Genomic DNA, 21,804 nt, shown 5'->3' with positions numbered 1-21,804 from the left:
TCTCCCTTCTCTGGAAACAGACCAGCAATATCTGCCATGGTCCAAAATACTTAATACAGAAAACCTTCAGGGAAAATAGCAAGAATAATATAAGAACTCAGTATTTATTAATATAATAGTATGTAAATTATTATCTGAGTTATGAGAAGTTAAAAGTTGGTATAAAAAGTGATGGAAATTAAATGACTTTAATAGGAAAGTCCTTATAACTTACCTATGACTCATTCTGCAAACAGTACCTTTGATAAATATATGAAGAACAAGAAGTGGTTAAATTGTTTGAATACAAGCACTCTTTAGGGTAGGCCTATATCTTTGCAGAGAAGCTATTTTCTAACTACTGGGCAAATATCTATTCCTTTCTTTCATTTGTTGAGTTTTTCTTCTTTCTTTTTCCTCCCGATCCTTACTTATAACACCTTTAAAATTTGGATAATTCAGTTGTCAAATTAAGTATGAAAGGTAAAAAAATAAGGCCTCTATTCATGTTTATTGAATCAATAAACATCTAGCTTTATCAAGGTAGAACTGGGCAGGTTTTGGGCAACTATTGTAATTTCAGTGTGAGGATCAATTCACCTTTGTCCATTGTCATGATGAACAGGAGGTTAGTTAATCTTAATGTAGCAACTTATTAAAGGAAACTATCTTAAATTATCTGAAATAACTATTCATGTTCATCCTACCATAGTTTAATTTGTAACAGCACTTGGTTCATACAACTGCTAAAGCTTTAGCTCATTTTCTTTGCTAGTTTAATTTTTATCTGTAATAAGCATCCACCCCTCACCTTTCTGGACTGCACAGTGATTTATGCATATTCCTCCTCCTCTAGTTCTGAATGAGATTAGTTTCCTAGCAAAGGAGACTCTCTCTGACTTGCTCTTCCTAAAAAAACATTGTGGGCAGTACTTTTTGGGTTTTTTTCCCATTACAACCATATAGCCCTTCTCACTGTCTTTCAGCATAGCGAGTTAGAACAGGCCACCTCTCTACAAGGAGAATTTCCAGTTCTTTGTGCTTATTACCTGGATGCTCAGAACCAATAAATAAGCAATTCATTTCCTTGTTAAAAAAAAAAAAATAGTAACTTCCCCACCTCCAGAACTGCTGGGAATTGTTGAAAACTTCCACTTGCCTTTTGGAATATTTTTTTCCTATTTTTCTTCAAAATGTTCCATTTCCCACCTCTATGCAACTCCAAGTATCACCTTGAGTCTGACACATATTTGTCTTTCCTCCCACCACCATAGTCAGCAGGTGATGTTTAAGAATAATAACAGGAAATGTAGGACTGAAACCATCATACAAAGCATAAATTGTGGCAAGAATGGACCGTGTGATTACTGCAATGTATCTGGAGGAAAAACCTATGAGAATAAATCCTTTTCCTGTGCTTTTTTTGCCAAGCCCACATTTTCCTTGCAGGCTGAAGAACAGGGAATAAAAATGGTGGTGGTCTATTTACCAGTTTCATCAGAGGAAATATTACAGCTCTGGTTCCTCAGGCTCTCAGGTGCCCTGAGTATCAGTGATACATGACCAGTGACACTGTGCTCACTATAAATGCACTACACAGTCACTCCCATGGTAAAATCTGGCCCAGGGTTCAGAAACCACAGAGATATGCTGCTCCTTTTTGGAAGAGTATGTTATGGGCACAATTTCATGTCATTTGTTTATGGAGTCTGAGCCTGTTTTCCTGCACTGGAAAACAATTGTGACTACAGTAAGAAATAGGCAAGGTGGCAGCACCTCCTCTGGTGCGAGGTGAAAAAGGACCTGGAGATCCAAGGAAACATCAGGAGGAGCTCAGAATGAAAAATAAAGAAAAAAAAAAGAAAAAAAAAAAAAACCCAAAAAAACCCTGGTATCATTTTCTAGAGCTTAAAAGGCTTCATTTAACACACTGCTTGGAAACAGAATGTTACTCTATAACAAAAATACCTGCTTGAAAGCTGAGTAAGAAAGTGTTGTCTCCAATTTACACCTAGGACAGGGAAAGGTGACAATAGTTGTCAGAGATCAGGGTATGTGGAGTCTTGCTTTCCTTTGATAGACTATCCTATGCTGTTAAGAAAAGTGAGCCCCAGGAATTCAGTCATCTGATGGGAAAGGATACTAGAAATCCTTACTTTAAACCAGATAGCACAGCTCAAATGTCACACATTGAAGCCTTGCAGTGAAGTGCCCTGAAATGAGATGCTGGCTGGGAGAGTTAATAGGAACTATTCAACAAGTGTATTTATGAGAATCATAAATAACTCACAAACAGGGAGGAGGGAGTGACAGTAACCCAATCAGCAATTCATTATAAATTATTTGCTCACTCTTACAGGAGAATAACAAGCACCAGGGTCTCCTCCAGTGTCAACAGCAAGGTGAGGTGCTGTCAGTCAGCACAGAGAGCCTGGGGAACAGGAGCTGTAACAGGGGCAGGCTCTGTAAGGGACCTACTACAGCCTGGTTTCCTTGTGTGGGACAGAGAAATACCCAGAAAAATGGGGAAGAAAGGAAGCAAAAAGGGAAAGGTGAAAACAAGCAAATTAGCGAGTAAAATTCAAAGTCAGATCAAAATGCCCATGGAATTATTTTCAAATATTAAGGAGTTTTCTTTTATGAATTTTTTCCCTGATATTTTAGTTCAGTGTACTTCAGCTTCATGAAGTCCATAACTAAATGCTCAGTCTAAATACCATTTTGTCTCTTGCTTTTTGGACTGCTGGGGTCAAACTCTTCCAAACTAAATTTTGGGGAGGGAGATGTTATTTGCTGCATATCTTATGACAAGTTTTATAAATGTGGTGACAAACTTTTGCTGATATCCAGGTCTATACAAATAATTTTCTTACCCAGTTTTTTCTGCAGAGCTAAATTCAAGTCTGTAGCCAGCTGACTTGGATGTTAACCCTCATCATTGTCTATTCACTAGAGGCCAATGATCCTAAGGATCAAGCAAGCTACCAAGCTGCTTTAAAAAAAAATACAACAAATTGAAATACTGGAAGTTGATGAGGACCCTAATTTTTTTCTATTTTTCTCCTTACAGTAACATAATTAAAAATATTTTTTTCAGCTACAGCCAGCTTCTGAAGGAGATTCCAGTCTTGATAAAAAAATCAGCAGAAGGTAGAGTGTTCACCATTTTCACTGCTAATTTTCATTAATATTTATCTTTTCAGCTAAAAATATATATAGTATTTTTTTACTTTCAGTTTCAGCTTGCAGTCATCAATTCCTTCTACATTTCTTTTTCCTCCAGCAGATTAAAGAATCCTTTGTTCCCTGGTGTTTTTTCTCCTTATGCATATGGTTATAAACCATTATCAAATCACCTTTCAATCTTTCTTTTTATAAGCCTAACAAAATGAGTGCTTTAAATTTCTCACTGTAAGTCATTACATCTCCAGCCATTAAATACTTTTTATGGCTCTTTTTAACACCCTCACCAACATCCTTTAAAAGTACAGAGGCCAGAGCAGCACGGAGCATTGCAATAACAGCCATGCAGAGGTAAGCTCGCCTCCTTTTCCTCCTGTGTTTATCCACGCTCGGATGGCATTAACCCTTTTCCCACAGCTCTGAGAAAAGCCTTTTGGAGTCATATACCTACTGTGACCCCAAAATTCCTCTCAGAGTCACTGTTTTCTGAGGCAAACTGCTCCATTCTCTAGGTTTCACTTGTACTTCTCAGTCAGTTATCTGACATTTGGTGAGACAGAATGAGACACGTTTTGATTGAAGGGTACCCATTTGCCAAGTAAAGTAACTCCTGCAGTCTTATTTTTTTTTTTTTCCTGTGCCATCAGTCCTCACCTCTTCTGCAAGATTATCAGAAGTGATTTTTTTATTCACTTCCATGAAGTTGCTGTAAATGTTTCCAAAGTTTGCTGCTAAGTTCCTTCTTAAATCTCAGGCAACACAAGCAGGGAGAGGTTGGCACCACAGGCTGAGAGTGAGCTTTGTTTCAGACATATACAAGATATCTACTTACAAATGCATCCCAGCACATCCCCCAAGTACATCTCTGCTTTCCACACAGCTAAACAAAGGCAGAAAAAACAATGTTGGTAGAGAAAAAGATGTGTAGAGAAGTCAGTGGGCTTGCTCACAATTCTGCTCAAAATTGAGAAATGGAATTCCCATTTCTGTGTCTTATTATTTGTACTTCTTGCCTAAACAGCCATAACCAGTCTAGAATTTTTGCCTTTTTCTCTGTGTGTTTTCCCTTCTCCTCAGACATGAAAAAAGAAAAAGAAAAAAAAAAAAAAGAAAGAAAAGAAAAGAAAATTGCCATCAGTTTGTTCCATCTGTCTGGCTTTCTAAAGGGAATATGCTACCTGAGTAAGAATTTACAGCAGGTAGTAGTTAGTTAAATGCTTAAATTCTGGAAGGTGCTTTGAGTAGTTTACAGCTACTCCTTCTGCCTTTAAAGGAACATTTATCTGTGTTGCTTTTAAGGAGAATTTATATGCATTTGCTAGTGGTCATTTTTTGATAGATTTTTGTGTGTTTTGAGTTTTCTGGTCCACAGCAAAATAGACTGGTTTGAATATAAAGCCACAAGGAGTTGTATGGCTATCCAAGAGTTGCCTGTTCCAGCAGCAGCACTGTTTTCACAGATAAATACAAAGAGCGTAAAGGTTGTGAGATGGAACATATGACTTGGAGCTGGGTCTGTTGGGAGATTTATGGACAAAAAGTAGAAAAATTCCTGGGGAGGATGAATCATTCAAGACCAGGAAAGAGGTAGGTCAGCCTCTGAGAGGAGGTCTTAGGGGAAGAAAGGCAGATCTGTGTAAATGATGGTGCAGCTATCCCAACGGGATTAGAGTGCCAGGCTCTGAAACAAAGAGGCTAAGATTAGATTTGGTGCTTATGGTCTCCCCTCCAGTATTGAGTTCATTAAAGCTGCAGGAACTGATTCAGTGTGTGGAGGTTTCCTGACCTTGAGGTCACACAATAAACTTATTTCATAAGGCACTTTCCATCTCTGCTTTCTCATTCACTTTCTCTCTTGCTCTTCCCTTCCCCATGCTCTTTGTAGCCTCCAGTCCCAGACTTTCCCTTTGGGACTTTATCACATCTCACTGTGCTCGTGTCTTGGGCTTTGTCCCATCATGAGCAGCCTTGCAAGCCCCCACTCCTCTCCCATTGCTCCCTTTAAATCACAGCCCTTTCCACACAGGACTGCCATTGCCATCTCTCTCTCTCCCTGTTTGACCTAGACTTGATCTTCCCTGCATTTGGATCTGGGAGGTTTCCTTGATCCTTACCAGGATGTCACTGAGACCACCAGAACAGACTCAAATTTCAGACATTGGTTGCATTGGGTATGACTGAAGTGTCTTAGGAGACAATCCAAAGTCATTCTTGGCCCCAGCAGGAGCACTGCCAGGATAGATGGCAACTTTTGGGAATATGTCACTGTTATAACATTTAACAAGCATGCACAATGATTTCCAAAGAGGTATCAAGTTTGAGGAGACTTTTACATGTAAGGCAAATCTCTGATGAAAGCCACTCTATTCTTCTATCTAGCTTCTAATTCCATATGACAAGAATGCTACAGTTTTAAAAATATTCTATTTTCCTTTTATATATTAAAAAAAGCATTGGAACAACTTTGCTTTTCTTTGTGCAGAAAATGTACGAAAAATTTTTCTTAAAGGAGCGATAAGATCAGTCTGCCTAACTTGATTTGACTTGACAATAACAATTTTCAAATAAGGCAGAAAAAAGTCAATATTTTAGGATAAAATGAGTCACATCTTTTATTTTATATAGCCTTCAATATAACTAACTGTTTGATATTATGCAGGAAACCAGAATTAACACACTTGGCTGCTGAAGAAAAATAAACCCAGCACACAAATCAATAGTATTTTCAATAACATCTGTGAATGCTGACAAATCACAGCTCCATGGCATCCTCCCTAACCCAGTGGTGTGACTTTGTTCTAGTGGTGTCTCAGAGGGTCAGTGACTTAAATTTCCTGCAGCAAATGGGCATTTCTTACAGCTCTTCTATCCAAACATTGACAGGTCCAAGGCCTGTTCAGTTATCGATGCATGATTTTAACTTCCAAATCTTTATCTACCTCATGTAGCAATTCCTCATTTAATGGAAACTGGGTTTTGTCCTCCTGGATTTATCATTGTTCTGTAACAGTCTTTTAACTGCATTTCTAATCTGTTAAATCATATCTTGCAAATACAATTTATATTGATCTAGAATTCAATTTTTCTTAATTTGGTTTCTGATATTATTGTATGAAAACATTTGCAGAAGCAATGTAGTATGTATTACAAAAGGATGAGGTATCAAGTCTGACATTTCTTTGTTGAATAGATAAATATCAATTTTATTCTCTTAAATTATCCTGACAATAAAAAATCTGGATTACAAAGGAGCTTTAAAGTATTAGTTGTGGATAACATTCTTCCTGCAGTTATTTAAAGACTTAGTTGTGCATGCCATTCTTTTTGTAATAATTATGCCAATGCTTCCTTCTCAATCTAGTTGTTTAGAGTGTTTACAGATAAGCTTTAGTTTTGAATATTTAGAGGCTTGATTTACCTGTTCTGATTTCTTACTCTTATTGCTTAAGAAGAGATGGCTAAACTTTATTGTATGGCAAGTGATACAACATATAAACCCTATGAAATCCCAATCCTAAATTTTTGTATCAGGCTAGCTGTGGAACAATCAGTAAATTCATAATAAAAATATTGATTTCAAAGTGTGTGTTTTGGGCTGGGAGACTTCCATGTAAAAACATAGTTTGGCCCATTGTTTTCTGTCAATTATTTGTATTTGCCTCTGTGTGATCATTACACCAAACTTGTACTTCCACATAAAGTTTGTCAAGATTGAGTCCACAGCTGTTGTAAAGCATTAGAGTCTAGGAGGTCTCCCAAGAACTAATTGTATTTTAAAGTCACCATTCAAGGAGTGCTAGACATGGAAATGGGAGAAATCAGGTGTATTTTTTGAAGTTCACTTAGATAATCAAACAGCCTAAGAGCAAATGGAAACACAGCAGGTGTAGCTTGGTCCACGGATGGTCTGTCAAAGATCTATGGTAGAACATTAATCTAAATTTTTTTAATTAAGTTGTGTCCATGGATGTGAACCAAGAGACTGGGTAAAGAATGTCTCCAGCTTGTCACCTTGGAGAGCAGTTTGAAAACTGAGGCACTTCCCATGTTGTTTGCCAAAACAAAATTTAAGTCAAATATAACCTTATAAATACCATAGATTTTCCCTTATCAATAACAAATACTTAAACTGATATATCTTCTACAACAAAATTTACCTCTGAACAGTAAGTAAGTAGAATATATGCTACATATATTCTACTACATAAAAGTCTTTTTTTCAAAACTTTGTGACAAAGTTGTTCTGAGCGTCCAAATTCTCAGTATACAGTAACAATTTTGATTTTCCTTCAACTGCAGCATATATGCAACATAGCCCCCACTATTTTATTTTGATTAGCACAAACATAGTGCAGTGAGTATGACCAGGAGTGTGTTTTGTGAATTAAGATTTGAAAAGTAATAAAAGAGTATTCTAAAAAAGAAGTACCAATTCCTGTATCTTCTAAACAAACTTCCATAGTTCAGAATTTCAGAAGTTTATTCCACTAAACCAGCAAGGGTTTCTAAAATTTATTTGTTCTGAGATTTAACTGCATTACATTTCCTCTATGCCTAGAGAAGTCTCATGTCTGAAGGACAACTGTTTTTTCTTACAAATACCAGAAATAGAAGCCACCAAAACTTGTGAGTCAACACCTACCAGTGTTTCCTGACAAATTCTAAGATGCACCTGGCTGCCCTTGGCCCTTGGGAGCATTCCAGCTTTTAGGGATCATTGGAACAACACAGTTCCCTGTGCTCATATCATCACCATCATGGGATTTTCAGTGAAATATTAAGGGCCAGAAGTCTCACCATTTCTATGGCAACTTAGGACACCCTGTAGACAAAATTAACTGCCAGGTTTCCTGTCAAATTTGAATCTTCAGCAACTGTGCAGCTGGGGTGGTGAGAAGTTGCCAGATTGCAGGAAATAATTATAGTAAAATTTCACAAAAATGCAAATATGTAAACCAAAGATAATTAAAGTAGAGAAGTTATTGTAATAATTGATCTTTACAGAACTTATACACTATGGACTTCAAATGGGAAAATAAATGCAACCAGGTGATGGTGATGAAACAGCAAACATAATTCCATGGTAACTCTCCCTTTTTCTGCATCTCATTTTAATTTTGTCTAAACATATAACAGACTTTTTGCTTCAAGAGTCCTTACAGAGAATTAAAGCTCAAATTCCTCATTGTGGGTATTTTTTTTTTTTTTTTTTTTTTTTTTTTGGTGGGGGAGGGTGTTTGGTGAGGTGTTGTTTGGGGTTTTTTAGTCGGGAGAGGGGGATGTTCAGATTTCTTATTTTTTCTTTTTTCTTTTATTTTTTCTTTTTTCTCTTTTCTTCTTTTTTTCTTTTCTTCTTTTATATTTTTCTTTTTTTCTTCTTTTTGAGCAGATAAAGGAGAAAATTAGCACCTAAATTCTGTCACAAACAATTGTGAAAGGTCCCATGCTGATGTGAGCTTCCTTCAACTCCAGTTTTTCTTTCGCCTATCCATTAAAAAATCCCTGTCCCTGCCCAGGTTGCTGTGCTTCATTCCTTGCAGGAGCTCAGTACTGTAGCAGAAATCAATCTGCATCCTGTTCCAGTTATTTAGGGAGTGAAGTGACTCACACAGTGGTCTGTAAATGGCAAAAGTTGACTGGCAGGACTCCACAGCCTCAGGGGGTGGTGGAAAAGGACCTGGCAGCAAACCATGAGATCACCTCTGCTCAATCACAAGGGTTTGCACAAAGAGCCTTTTTTGACAGCCTGACTGCAGAAAGAACTCCACAGCCAGCACCTTTGCCTTTCAGCTAAAAGTTGTGTGGTCTTTTTAGGAATATAGCACTGCTCCAGAAACAATCTGGCCCCAACAAAGGAGCTACCCAGGTTTTGACCCCTGGAGATCCCTGTATTGTGTCCTGAAAATTAAGTGGGTCATGTAAGAATTTGCCAAGTTTAACAGCAAAGTGATCTTGCTCATCCTACAGTGGGGGTAGAAAAAGAGCAAAATATTAAGTTCCAGGATACAACATTTCAAGACAAGATGACTTTTTCTCACATCTCTACCTCTTAATATACAAGGGCAGTGAAAACAGTGTGCTGTGAAGAACTTCTCCAGTAAAGCAGTGAAAGGTTTCAGTGAGAGAAAATGCTGTCTTGAAAGAGGAATGCTCTAAATATCTTAATAATGAGTTATAAAACCACAGAATGAAATTATACTTTCTCTGGATAGCAGTGTTATTTAATAGGGACCAAAAAAAGGAAGAAAATCAAAACAAAAAGTTGCAAGTATTAGTTCATCTGTCTTTTTAAGTGATATTTGGTAGTTAAGAGAGTGTAGACACAAGGTCTACAAGGAAAGACACAGAAAACAATGAAAGGAGGAACAAAGCTGCTGAAACTTCACTCAGTTATGGATTAAGATTAGTTTCAGCAGCAGGGATCTGCCCTAAGCAATGCTTCCAAATTATGGTCACAAATAATAAAATCTTAAATGAGCTAACAGGAAGGGAAGGAGTATGTCTTTTTTATTACTTTAATGTGTGGGAAATAAATTAATATCTTTAAATTTTAGCATTGCATAGCTTAGTCAATGCCTTTGGAATGACCTGCATGGTAAAGATCCTGTGGATTAACACAATTACAGTAGTCTAAAACATAATTTCTGAACTCCTGGCTGGATTCACATATCTTTGTTTAAAGTCACAATCAGGTGAGTTTGTTCTGAATCATCTGTTTACACATGTAGTTTCTGGACTCCTGGATTTCATAAGAAAAACACACCATAATTTAAAAAATACCTTCTCTGTTTTTTTCCTCCTTGCACAGAGGATTAGACCAATAGAAAGTTTATCTTATTTAAATCAACAAGCTTTTGTTCATTGTTTTAATCAGAATAGTCATCAAGACACTACAATAAGTTTCTGCAGCCTGATTTCTGGCAAGCAGATATTGAGAATTCATGTTTATTTAATTGCAGAGAAAAAGAATGTTTTGCCATTTTTCTCTAGGAAAGTAAGAACCAACACAGAAATGCTACAGGCTGTAAATTTGATATGATGTCTTGTACTGCAATTTTTTATTTATCCTCATGGGACTCCTTGAGCTTTCCCAGATCTACCTTTTACCACAGTATTGCCTGATGTTCTTCATCAGCTTTTAAAACTAGAATAGTTACAAATGAGAGCTTACAGTGGCAGCCCTGGTTTATTTTACATGATGCTGCCACATAATAATTGTATTACATAAGTTTGGCACCATTTCACAGCTGCATTAAGTCATGTTAATGGGAGGTATCCAGTTCCTAATGTTGAAAACTGCTTCTCCACAGAAGCTGATTGAAAAGGTTTGCTAGTGTTTGCTCACTAGCAAAGGCTCACTCATTTATTTCAGTTTTTAAAGGGAGGCCTGACATTATCCAATTTGTATGTCTGATGAAAAGTTTCATTAAATGGTGGATAAAGTGGTGTGGAATAAAATCTGACTGTTCACAAAGGAAAAAAAAAGACATTTTATTTATACATTATTTTTCCTAACCAAGAGACCAGAAAGAAGAGCCTTCTTAAGTAACAGATTTAAAGTACTTTCAGGTTTATTTGATACCTCTGAGACTTGACCAAATTTTCTTAATCACACAAGCAGTTATGTAAAGCTCAGATGAGGCCAGAGTGGTTAAGCTGAGGTTTAATGAAGAGCTCAGACCCCTGAGGATGGAGGCTGTGCAGCTCAGTAAACCAAGAATTTATAGGGCCCAGGGTGGTCCAGCCTGCAGCTGGTGCCAAGTGTGCCCGTGGGACTCCTTCCTCCTGTTGCTGCAGAGAGCCCTGCCTCTCCCTGCCTGTGCCTTTCCTCCCCTCCCACAAGGGTGCCTGATCCTGTTCACAGGAGCACAGAGCCCTGCCTGCCTGTGAGGGGCAAACAGCTGCTCCTCCTGGCTCCCTGCACACCCTCAAACACCTGGACCAGGTGTGGGAGTCCAGGGCTTCCCTCTGGCTGTCCTGGCAGGTCTGGGACCCTGGCAGGGGGTCAGGAACCCCCCTGGACAGAGCCCCCAGAGACACTGTCTGTGATCTCTGTCCATGGAGAAGAGTTTTCAATCTTACAGGATGAATTACAAGCTCTGAGTGTTTGATATAAGTAATAATTAAGTGTGGCACAGGTGCAAAAGTAAAATTTTAGGATTCTAGATGAGGGGTCCAAAGGGGACAAGATGGAGGAAATTGGGTGTGTCTTGTCCTTTTTCTCCTTCTTCATGCCCTCCATGTTTCACTGTGGTGTTGGCATTTTTCTGTTGGTTCAGGCTGGGGACACACTGTCCAACGTAGGTGACAGATATTGGCACGTTCTTGTAAATCCAGCCCAGGGAGTTTCTGGTATTTAATGTTTGTAACATCCCACTGAGGGCAGAGCCCCACACGCTGCCCTGCAGGACAGAGCTGGGCAGGGCAGCAGAACATGTGAGAGATAAACAGAATAAACAACCTTGGAACCAGCACAGACCAATTATGGCTTCTGCTTTGGCAGGGGGCAGAAAGACAGAGACTTTCTACAATCTCAGAATCATCAATACCTCAGATTCCAACAACCAGGCAGCAGATCCCTGTCCTAGCACCATGGTAGCAAGCTGCCTCACTCTTCTCTTCCACCAGCCACTATCTGGTTTGCTTGTCCTTGTGCCAGCAGATGCTTCTGCTCCCCAGCTGCACCCAGAATGGATCCTGCCTGTGGGTGCAGCTGGAGTGAGCACAGGGAAAGCTCTGCAGCTGCTCCTCTCCCTGTCTCACAGGAGGCAGCGGCCACATGGAGCAACTTGCAACCATCTTTGACCTATGGGCGTCTTTTTTATCCTTCACTAGCAGGTAGTGATGACACCATCACCATTTCAATCCCTAAGTGACTCAGTTTGTGACGTGCTGAGCAGGCTCCAGATGTGAACCTGGAGGAAACACAGTGCTACTGCTAAATCCTACCTGGGCTCACCACATTGCTCCAGTGGGTCACAGGTGTCTGCATCTGTGCATGAAGACAAGGGAATCTCAGGTTTTGATTCACTCTCAAGTTAATAAACCCCATCATCTATGCATGTGGATGGCTCTGGAAGAATGTGGCAGACACAGAAGACTTGAGAACTTGGTTAAACCTACTGTATGCACACCTCATCATAATGGTTCAGTTTGTTTTGTGGGATCAGATCACCTGATATTAGTAAAAGGAAAAAATAACAGACCTGAGAAAACCTTAAGTGCTTAAAATAATAATAAAGAAATTAAATTCAAGGTTATTGATCTATTATAAACCTAGTAATGTAAGCAAGTGCTTACTTTCTGTTTTCACTTTCTCAAAGCTGTGCCTTTCTACACTGAAAGCCTCTGTTGCATTTCTAGGTCTGGAGCCCACATACATTTCAGAGAATCCCTTGGCGTAGATTATAGGTAAGTCTGAGAGGGTCTGACCTGTGACACAGAAAATTTGCCAACTTTCATAGTTTAGTGTCAAACCCAGCTCATGGGCTGTGGGACAGGCAGGTGGAGAACAGTAGGCACAGTACTCCCAAAAATGCTTCTCCCTGCTCCTTAGGGATCATGAGTCCTCAGCCAAGGGATCAGGGCACTGAAAGACGAAACACAGGGTAGTAGTAGAGTCTTTGCCTGAAGCAGAAACTATGAATATTATTAGATAAATTAAGTTCTTAGAATAGGAAAGGGAATCTGAGTTTTCACTCTTTCCATGAAAATATTTAAACCTTCATGATGAATTGGAATTTAAAATCATCCTTGAACTCATTGACCACTTCCTAGCATACCCTGCTTTAGCACACTATGTTTTGTAGCTCCTATTTCAAGAAGAAAAGTAATTTTTCTGAGAACTACCTTTGAAATACTCAGCTTTATGTTGCCATAGCTCCTTTGCAAAACTGCCTGTAGTGGTAACAAGTCTATGCAAGGTCCTATGCATCACTCAGTCTTACAGCATTTTATTGACAGTGCAGGAGAGACACAAGTGTTATTTCAAAAGGCATTTGCTGTTCTAATAAAACAAAATATCCAAGTATGGAAAGTACTATATGAAGCAGACAACATCTACAGCTACACAGAAAAATTAAAATTAAATCTATGGAACTGTTATCAAAGGAAAAATATTCACTTATAATTGTAAAGTAAAAAGAATAAAAATGCTTGCTCGGTTTTGGTCTTCAGACTAGGATCAGGTTGAGAAAGGGAAGCTCATATGTAGAACACTTTTTTAAAAAAATAAAATTACACAAATATTAGAACTTTTAACACACCAGAATATTCTCAAGGTTGAATTAAAATATAGTTCACCTTTCAGCATTTTACAAAAGACACTGTTAAAGTAAATGGTGCTAATTTAGTTCGAGGGGAAAATGACCTGATTGACAGCTGTGATGAATTTTGTTCAGAAAACATTATTAGAAAGGCAAAATTCACTGAGTTGTCATCATCAATTCACCTTACCTAGAAAGAGCTATCACAGAGGTAATTACTGCGTCAAACCTACTCGCATTTTTTATCTTTTTTTGGTCATATGGCTTCTGCCTCACTGGGTTTTAGATTGATACTGTTGAGCTCGTTGCATCTAGTCCAGCAAGCAGGCATCGTAGCACACTGGCCAGAATTCTCCGGGTAGCTGACAGATCCCAAATCAAACAGTGGCACGTTTCTTGCTCTCAGAAGAGTAGGAAACATCTGTGGATGGCCAGAGGTGCAGCACAACAGCAAAGCAGCTGGTGTGGACAGACATTCTGTGCCTGTGCCATGCCCACATCCATGACTGTGTCCATGCCCATGTCCTGCTCGGGCATGCAGCTGCTCAGACCAGCTCAGCCCTGCTCCAGACCTGTGCCAGGGCTTGGCCTGGGCCAGGGATGCCAGGGTTGGGCACTCTGGGCCTGCAAAGAACCTGGACTGGATACTCTGAGCCTGTGCCACAGTGTGATCCATGGCAGACCATGGAGAGATCTCTAAATTTGCTCCCTAAAAGACATGCCCCCAGTACAGCCTGGCAGGGTGACTGTCCTGGCTCCTCCACACCCCTTCAGCTACAGGTGCCCTTCACTGGAATTACCTGAAGGTGCACAGACACCATAGGAGCCAAATCCTGAATAACCAGGCAGGCGTTAAGGTTTGATTGAAATATTTCCTTTGAATTTGTGTTGGGTGCAGGTGCCAAGGAGGGGTCTCTGTGAGGACTGGCTGGAGCTGCTCCATGCCCAGCACAGCTGATTCCAGACAACCCCAACTGACCCACTGTGAGAAGGGGCTGACAGTGCCAAACAGAGACAGAAAACACAAAGGGCCAGAAACAGAAGAGGAGAGGTCAGAAGAGCAGCAGCAGGAGGAAGAAGAGGAGGTTGTACCTAGCCCCAGACAAGGCACCCACTTCAGCCCATGCAGATGGCCATTCCCAAGGGAGCTGCCACCCTGGAGAGCCCATGCTGGAGCAGGGCAAAGATGTGAGAAGGAGAAAACCTCAGGGAGAAACAGCTGATTTCAGCCTGTGACCCTCTGGCCTGCCTGCACTGCTCAGGTGGAGGAGTCTGGGGAGAACAGGGGAAGCTGACCCTGGGAAAAGGAGGGGAATTGTTATTTTCAAATTTGTATGCACATTATTTTTGTTTACTAGTACCTGCATCGGCAATTAATACTTACTGTAATTGACAATCTATTCCATGGTTGACACAAAGGTAATTGATGTCCCTGTTCTTATCTGAACACATGAACTGTCTTATTCTTGTTTTCCTATTTTCGTCCCCTTTTTCCTATTTTCTTCTTCTTTTTTTTTTTTTTTTCTATTTTCTTCTTATTTTCTTCCCATCTGAGTGAAGTATCTGAGCAGCTGGGTGGGATTTTGGCTGTCAGCCAAGGCTAACCCACCACAGATTTATTTTATTTTAAATAAAAATTACTCTAAAATACCTACTTCGTGTGGGTTTTTTTTTTGTTGTTGTTTTTGCTTTTGGGCATTTGCAAATATTCAAATAATTCCAGCTAAAAGAAGACTACTATTATTTTGGGATGTTTTGCATTTGAATAAAAGCATTCCCAAAAAATTGACCCTGACGGATAAAAGAGAAAGTTCTTCAAAGACGTCAAGTGAAATTAAGTTACTGAAAATGTTTTGTTAAGCTTTGGATGAGCCCCTTGGGGAAATTTCTAAGCAGAGCTTCTGTTGCCTCCATGTTCTCTACAGGTTAAAAGAAAATTTAGAATTGAATTTAATGCTCTTTGAACCTAAAATCAATACAAACTCAGAATAACATGGTGGTGAAAAAGTGATTTTAATTCAAAACAGAAAGCAGAATGCATCCCTGGTCATTTTAGATTTAGAAAAATTAATTAACTTTGACACAAGTACAAGTGAGCTGGTTCATTGCATGTCTTTCGAAGTCCAAGACAATCTTCTTAACAATCTGCTTAGTATAATTGGAGTAAATGGAGAAATACATTTGAAAATGTCAGGATTGCAATCGATATAATTGACCAGAAAGGGGTAACAGCTTTGTTACTCCCTTATGCAGCCAATGAAATGCTATATTTTAATGAGACTATCCCAGAGAGGTTTAAATTTAAAATTATAAGAAATATGTTCAGCAGCCTGCAGAAGGTGAGATGGAATCCCATTCAGTTCCTGGAGTTCTCACTGCAGACAGAAGTTTTGATGATAGACTTTGAAAAAAAAAAAAAAAGGTTATTGTCCCAGTGAGACATTAACTGATCTCAATTACCTTAGAGCTCATCAGTGCTAAGGATGCTAAAAGTTAATAGTTTTTGCTGGAGTACCATGGCTTATCTACATTTTCTTGATACTTGAAAAAAAATTTTTGCATGTTCTTTGTACTGAAGATTAACCTTGTAAATATTCATGCTTAGATGAGGAATGGAAATACAGGATGAAGACACATGAAGAGCTGACAGTCATGTAGTGAATTTGAATATAGATTAGAAGAAAACTGTTTCAAAGTGAAAACTAAAGTTTAAAAATCCACAATTCCATCATAAAATATTTTTTTTTATCAGAGTTTGCTTTTATTTGGAATATCTCACATTAATAATTTCATTTTTGGAAGCAACCTTTATTCTCCAAGTAAAGTTTCAACCATTAACTATTAAGGTGATCTTTTTAACATCATTTTTGCCTCAAAGTGTCTTGGTTTCTTCAAGTGAAAATGTGCTAATTTTGACAGTGAATGAGATAAAAACTCAAAGTGAAAATAAAATTGCCCAGTACCACAGAAACAAAAAAGTCTGTAATATTAATATCCTTCAGTTCTTTACATATGGGCTGTTTGTAAGTGTTTGGTGTTCTTCTAGTTGCTGCTTCTGTTAGAAGGCAATATTAATTATAATGACCATGATTATTTTACAAAAACACATTAAACCCCAGTCTTTCTTCAACGCAGAAATCTCACCAGAGCTGGTATTGTTTGTTTGTTTATCTTTGTTATGTTGGGTATATTTGGGGTTCTTAGTGGTAGGTTTTCAGCAGCACAATATCCAGAAAGACCTTTTTGCCTTGGGTTTGTTCTGCAAGTGATGGTCTATGGTTGTAGCTGTCCGCATCTGCTGTGTCTGTGCACGCAGAGAAGATCGCTGGAAAGAGAATTGCTTCATGTGTGTATCCCAGCTGGAGGACAGTCCTTATGTTCACAACCTCAGCAAGATGTTATCCAGCTCTCAGAGTGACAGAGGAAACCCTGAGAGGTGCAACAAAATCCATTTCCATGCCTATTTTGCCTTAATATGATTAAGCATATTTCTCCCCAGATAATTCTCCCCAAAAGCCCAGGTTTGAATGAAATTAGGACACAGTTTATGAGTAAAGACAATGAAATAGGTACACTGATCAGATACTGAGGCATTTGAGTGTTTTCCCTCTGTAATATATATGGGGACAAATTTTGAAGGCTTTATTCAGTGCTTAGCTGAAATTATGAAAGCTACAAACTGCTTCTCTGGAAAGGAAGTAAAGCAAAACTCACAAAAACCTCTATACAAGAATGTTCCTTCATGCCAGGTGTGCACAGAAGCAAAAAGATAGGTGGGTAGAGAACAGTTTTGTGGAGACATTACAGCTTGCACTGAAATTTCTTAGACCTGAAAACAAAAATGCCTTAATTTGCTCCCTCTCCTGCCTTGTTATACTTCCATAACCATCTTCATACTGAAAGATAATAGTGGGACCCTTTCCCTTTCCCTTTCCCTTTCCCTTTCCCTTTCCCTTTCCCTTTCCCTTTCCCTTTCCCTTTCCCTTTCCCTTTCCCTTTCCCTTTCCCTTTCCCTTTCCCTTTCCCTTTCCCTTTCCCTTTTCAGAATTTTGAAACATTTTCAGTTTCAATGTCACCCACCTCTTTGATCCCACAAGATCACTTTATCCGTCTCACTGTTTAATCCTTCTCTCCTTCAGTATCAGAGACTTTCCTGAACTTTGTACAAATTTAGAAAGCTCTTGAAGACTGTAAAGGTATGAAAAACTATAAAGGTATAGGTACAAGGAATTAAAGTTTAAAATAGGATTTCTGAAGTGGAGGTCTGCTAAATTAGCAGTCTTTGATCAGTTATTAACCTGAGTTCAGGAAGAAAATTCATAAAGTTTTGAAATACTGAGTACAAGAAATGAAAGTTTGAAATGTAGCTGCTGAAAGTTTTAAAAGTATAATCCATAGAATAATTTAGAGCATGCCCAATGTCCCTAGTGGCAGTGATGACATTTTAATCTTTGGCAAAATTAAGGAAGTACTCTGGCAAACTTTTGGGATATTTGATTGACTGCCTGACATCTATTAATCTAACATTTCACATTGCCAACTGAAATTGAATGAAATAATGCTGTAAGTATTTCCCCCAGAAAATTTCCTAGAAATAGATGTAAAAATAACAGAAAACTCCAAAGGAGCTCAGAATTTGTATTGAAAAATTACTTTGCATACAGGCCAACATTCTGTGGGAAAGGTACCTTAACACCACTTCTCCTCTGATGAGCTGAGGTGGAGCCTCATTCTAAGCCAGGAAAATCACCAAAGTGTGATTTCCTTTTCAAAATCTGTTTCCTCACATACCTTACCCCACAGCTGAACCTGCTAGAGACTTCTATTCATGATCACTTACACATTTTACCAGACTTTTTCCCACTGTCTGCAGGATATAAATTACTGTCTGCCTCCTGGTTCAATCTAAGTAAAATATCATGTGTGAACAGTGATGCTTAATGATGACCAGATGTCAGCATCTCAAACTCTGACATCTTTCTTAAGACAGTCTTTGAATACTGACTGACTCAAACATCATTTCCCTCCATAATGTTGGGAAAAGCACTCGTGGCACAAGCCCCAACATAAAACCCAAACAAACAAACAAACAAAACTCCTCTGTGCATTAATTTTATCTGTCCAGTTTTGCCAGTCTAGATTTTAAATTTCCAAAACTTCTTAAGCTCTTCATGGAAGGTACAGGGAAAAGTAAACCTTCTGTACATTTTATAATCATGCCATAAATACTTAAATTTGGTAACTGACCATCTTAGGTGAAGAAATGAATCGTTGAAGAGCAATACAGGAAGACAGCCAGGTATTTTCCAAAGAACCTTCTGTTCAGATTCAAACAATTCAGATACATATTTTATGCTGATTCTGTCCCCTTCTTACAGAACAAAAAAAAAAAAAAAAAAAAAAAATCCAACCAAACCAAACAAAAAAAAAAACAAAACAAAACAAACAAACAAACAAACAAACAAATCAACCAAAAACCCCCAAAAATCCCCAAATCAGAAGGCAACTGGTCATATGAGTAAAGAGCACCTTACATTTCTCCAAGATAAAGATTGTTTAGATGGACAGACTTGAGACCCTACAAAACTGTTCACTTCAACAAGAAAACATAGAGTTGTTCACTGGAAGGATTCAGACAGACTTGAAAGGAAATATTTTCCTGTAACCAGTTGAAGTGAAACTCTCTTTGGAAATAGTTCCCAGAAAAAAAAAAAACCATTTTATTCACCTAGAGAAAAAAATCTCCCCCAAAAAAGGGAGAACCCCTCAGTTTTCAAGCAAAAAGTGTATTTGGGCTACACAAAGAGAACTAAATCAGATAAACTTACCAGCTTCAAGATAGACATTTCACAAAAGAAATCTGGCCAGCCTTAGGGGCTGAGTCAGGGTGTCCTGCAGAGAGAGGGAACAAAGTTCATTCAGGTGTGACTCTGTATGCTACATGTTCATGGTGGATAGTGTGTGCCACTAAACCCAATATGGTTTTTCCATTACTTCTGTCCCTTTCCTTTTCACCCCTGCATTTTTAATGAAGACAAGCATTTCTGAATGCATAGGTGAACTTAAAAATTGTTCACCACATAACATAAGATCTATGAACACTCCTGAGCCTGTGCCTCTGATGTTGATTCTAAGAAGTAAGTGGCACCATTATTATGTACTGTCACTCATCATAAGCTGTGAGAATGCTTTTAGCTGAAAATAGATGGCTTTTTTGTGTAGTGAAGGACCACCAGTATCTCTCATTTACTGATTTACATATACTTCTTAGAACTTCTATAGAAGTTCTTCTATATCGTTAATAGAATCAATTACATGCTCTTAAGGTATTTTAGTCCAGGTAGCAAAATGTTATCAGTTCAAATCCTGTTTAACTTTTATACTAAATGCTATATAACTGCTCTGAGGGTTTTTATTTTTGTGTAAAAGTGTAATTTTATCTTTCTCAATATATGTGTTGACACTTATTTATAGTTAAATTAAAATTCCTAATAATAAAAGCCAGTGATCATAGCAAAGCTTGATGTTAATAGTTGTCCAGCCTGCTAGAATTGTGGTCTGCTATGTTCAACATGCAATGGAATAATGTCATCATTAGGAAGCTCTTTCCCATACACTAATTAATTATTTAAGCACTATGGGATTGTTATTGAAGATCATTTATAGTGCTGTGTCTAACATAAAGATACTACTATTAAAATAATTTAAGTAAAAAGGAACTTTCACACTGAAAAAATTGTTCAAGAGGATTTATTAAATAAAATATTGTTCAGGAACAAAAAGTCCATTTAAAATTGCTCAGGTTTGGCTATTTTCTCCAAACATGGGGTCTTGTTTGGAAACATATATCTTATCTTCAGACAGTGAAATCTATAATAAAGAAATTAATAAGAATCAACAAGAAAAAAATGAAAATTCTTGCAAATAATCCATCAAATTTCCAGTCACAGAAGGTTTAGAAAGTCAAGCTGTTGTCTTCTCAGGTGCCTGAAACATGGTAGGTGTTGCAAAGTCTTAAACATCCTCTGCATTAAAGCCACAGATTGGAAAGGATCTTCAAAACTGCATGAAAGGGGCCACCAATAGAAGAGTAGAGGTTTGAAGGACTGACAACTCCAGAACAATGTCTACGGTTTCCTCTGCAGGAGGAAGCTATTCTATTTGAAGAATATCACAAAGTTATGCACCATTCAGTTAAAGCAGTACAGGAGGTACCAAAATATGTGATAAAATACCTAAAAAGCGAGGCAATCATCAGAATACACTCAATCCTGACAACCCCCATTGTTGCACTTTCATAGTGCTTTTGATCGTACAAATATCACATGTACATCATGAAGGATACAACAGAAAGGGTGTGACTTGAAATCCACCCTGAGCTCGAGGCCAAAATGATGGAAAGTTGTGTAAGCAGTGGCTGGACAGTCAGCAATTTGACTGGGAGGTTCTGGTCAAGAATAGTCTAATCAACAATCTCATTAACACTGCTGTTAATTAAGAAGGCTAACTACATCCGATTTATTGTCTTTCAGTTTTTTATTCCAATATCCTCTTCATATAGAAAATGTGAATAGATTTTGGGAGAAACATAATGCAACTGCATTTGTGCCAAGGGACATGATAGAGACTAAATGGATTCCTTTGGGTTGAGACTTCAAAGTAGTTCCTGAAAGAAATTTAGTCCAACAGAGTCTAAATACAGAATTGTAGCTCTGACCTTTAGATGTGAATTTCTATGCTTTTATTTTAGACTTAACATCCTTGCAAGGGTAGAGCAGGTTGGATATGTTTTAGGGGTCAAAAATAAGCAAAAAGCTGGTATCTGGCAATAAAAAGAGAAGCTAACCAGCCCAACACAAAGTTAAAAATAGATGATGGTGACCAGAAAACATCTAGGATCATAGCCAAGAGATACATGTGCATGAGGTGGTTAGGGTACTGTAGATAGCACAGGATAATATGTTTATGTCTTGCCAGCAAGTTGCTTTCAGGCCATATGAAATTCCCATATGATTCTGATGGAAGTATTATTCCATCTGATTCACAAGGTTCTCCTGGATGAGATAAAGGTAAAACTGTACACTGTGGGGAAGGAATAAAAAACTGATAGTCATGGTTCACTGTGATTTTTTTCCTATGCTAGTGTTTTAAGCAGGAGAAGCTAAAATTAGGACTATTCATACTGAGGTCATATACGCCTCCTTTGAAATCTATCTTATTACAGACCTTTTAAAAAGAGCAACCCATGGACAAAAAAAAATATCCCAATTTCATGGGAAATTTATTAATTCTAATCACTTAGGTTTTTTTAAAAAAGAGCTTTTACTATCACTTGCATAGGAATTCTACATAGAGCCCCTATTCTGTAAACAGCTCT

At 38.2% G+C, this 21,804-nt stretch overlaps 2 long non-coding RNA genes across 3 annotated transcripts in view; one reads left to right on the top strand and one right to left on the bottom strand.

Moving 5' to 3' along the window:
- Positions 1-21,804, bottom strand: part of LOC146768587 (uncharacterized) — a 131,312-nt gene that overhangs the window by 75,161 nt on the left and 34,347 nt on the right. Inside the window, exon 2 of the long non-coding RNA XR_014957991.1 lies at positions 19,256-19,319. This is a non-coding gene — a long non-coding RNA (uncharacterized LOC146768587). The remainder of the gene's footprint in view (positions 1-19,255; positions 19,320-21,804) is intronic.
- Positions 1-21,804, top strand: part of LOC146768588 (uncharacterized) — a 58,771-nt gene that overhangs the window by 15,652 nt on the left and 21,315 nt on the right. The window contains exons 2-5 of one of the 2 annotated variants that reach the window (XR_014957989.1): positions 3,077-3,129; positions 8,167-8,245; positions 8,552-12,573; positions 14,326-18,796. This is a non-coding gene — a long non-coding RNA (uncharacterized LOC146768588). Of the gene's footprint in view, positions 1-3,076; positions 3,130-8,166; positions 8,246-8,551; positions 12,574-14,325; positions 18,797-21,804 lie in introns of those variants that run through there. The other variant, XR_014957990.1, reaches the window with a different exon arrangement.

The sequence above is a fragment of the Lonchura striata genome, chromosome 1 (assembly GCF_050655825.1).
Source record: "Lonchura striata isolate lonStrDom1 chromosome 1, ASM5065582v1, whole genome shotgun sequence".
Taxonomy (NCBI): Eukaryota; Metazoa; Chordata; class Aves; order Passeriformes; family Estrildidae; genus Lonchura; species Lonchura striata.
The sequence above is the reverse complement of the archived record's forward strand: the minus strand, read 5'-3'. Positions and strand labels throughout refer to the sequence as shown.